This window comes from Oncorhynchus keta, unplaced genomic scaffold (genome assembly GCF_023373465.1).
Source record: "Oncorhynchus keta strain PuntledgeMale-10-30-2019 unplaced genomic scaffold, Oket_V2 Un_contig_20732_pilon_pilon, whole genome shotgun sequence".
NCBI classification, from domain to species: Eukaryota; Metazoa; Chordata; class Actinopteri; order Salmoniformes; family Salmonidae; genus Oncorhynchus; species Oncorhynchus keta.
The window spans coordinates 1-1,765 of NW_026282162.1; the positions used below are offsets into that span (position 1 = coordinate 1).

Genomic DNA, 1,765 nt, shown 5'->3' on the forward strand with positions numbered 1-1,765 from the left:
AATCACACACCTAACAACAGTGGTATGGTTAGGGTCCACAGTTAGTGTGATACCACACAATCACACACCTAACAACAGTGGTATGGTTAGGGTCCACAGTTAGTGTGATACCACACAATCACACACCTAACAACAGTGGTATGGTTAGGGTCCACAGTTAGTGTGATACCACACAATCACACACCTAACAACAGTGGTATGGTTAGGGTCCACAGTTAGTGTGATACCACACAATCACACACCTAACAACAGTGGTATGGTTAGGGTCCACAGTTAGTGTGATGCCACACAATCACACACCTAACAACAGTGGTATGGTTAGGGACCACAGTTAGTGTGATATCACACACCTAACAACAGTGGTATGGTTAGGGTCCACAGTTAGTGTGATACCACACAATCACACACCTAACAACAGTGGTATGGTTAGGGTCCACAGTTAGTGTGATATCACACACCTAACAACAGTGGTATGGTTAGGGTCCACAGTTAGTGTGATGCCACACAATCACACATAACAACAGTGGTATGGTTAGGGTCATCACACCTAACAACAGTGGTGCTGGTTAGGGTCCACAGTTAGTGTGATGCCCCACAATCACACATAACACACAGTTAGTGTGATATCACACCTAATAACAACAGTGGTATGGTTAGGGTCCACAGTTAGTGTGATGCCACACAATCACACACCTAACAACAGTGGTATGGTTAGGGTCCACAGTTAGTGTGATACCACACAATCACACACCTAACAACAGTGGTATGGTTAGGGTCCACAGTTAGTGTGATATCACACACCTAATAACAGTGGTATGGTTAGGGTCCACAGTTAGTGTGATACCACACAATCACACACCTAATAACAGTGGTATGGTTAGGGTCCACAGTTAGTGTGATACCACACAATCACACACCTAACAACAGTGGTATGGTTAGGGTCCACAGTTAGTGTGATGCCACACAATCACACACCTAACAACAGTGGTATGGTTAGGGTCCACAGTTAGTGTGATATCACACACCTAACAACAGTGGTATGGTTAGGGTCCACAGTTAGTGTGATGCCACACAATCACACATAACAACAGTGGTATGGTTAGGGTCCACAGTTAGTGTGATGCCACACAATCACACACTAACAACAGTGGTATGGTTAGGGTCCACAGTTAGTGTGATACCACACAATCACACACCTAACAACAGTGGTATGGTTAGGGTCCACAGTTAGTGTGATGCCACACAATCACACCTAACAACAGTGGTATGGTTAGGGTCCACAGTTAGTGTGATATCACACACCTAACAACAGTGGTATGGTTAGGGTCCACAGTTAGTGTGATACCACACAATCACACACCTAACAACAGTGGTATGGTTAGGGTCCACAGTTAGTGTGATACCACACAATCACACCTAACAACAGTGGTATGGTTAGGGTCCACAGTTAGTGTGATACCACACAATCACTAACACAGTGGTAAGGGTCAACAGTGTGTGATGCCATGCAATTTAGGGACCACAGTTAGTGTGATACCACACAATCACACACCTAACAACAGTGGTATGGTTAGGGTCACAGTTAGTGTGATACCACACAATCACACACCTAACAACAGTGGTATGGTTAGGGTCACAGTTAGTGTGATAGCACACAATCACACACCTAACAACAGTGGTATGGTTAGGTCCACAGTTAGTGTGATACCACACAATCACACACCTAACAACAGTGGTATGGTTAGGGTCCACAGTTAGTGTGATA

The 1,765-nt window shown here is 44.6% G+C and overlaps 1 long non-coding RNA gene across 5 annotated transcripts; it reads right to left on the reverse strand.

Moving 5' to 3' along the window:
* Positions 1-111: 111 nt before the first annotated feature.
* Positions 112-1,689, reverse strand: LOC127920817 (uncharacterized). 5 transcript variants are annotated; one of them, XR_008107494.1, is made up of 5 exons: positions 1,665-1,689; positions 1,253-1,416; positions 694-751; positions 351-458; positions 112-242 (listed from the first exon to the last, which is right to left on the reverse strand). It is a non-coding gene; the product is annotated as an uncharacterized LOC127920817 (long non-coding RNA). The 5 variants fall into 5 exon arrangements; XR_008107492.1 differs by lacking the exon at positions 1,665-1,689 and adding an exon at positions 1,608-1,633 and having other exon boundaries at positions 1,303-1,416; XR_008107491.1 differs by lacking the exon at positions 1,665-1,689 and adding an exon at positions 1,551-1,576 and having other exon boundaries at positions 1,303-1,416.
* Positions 1,690-1,765: the final 76 nt, after the last annotated feature.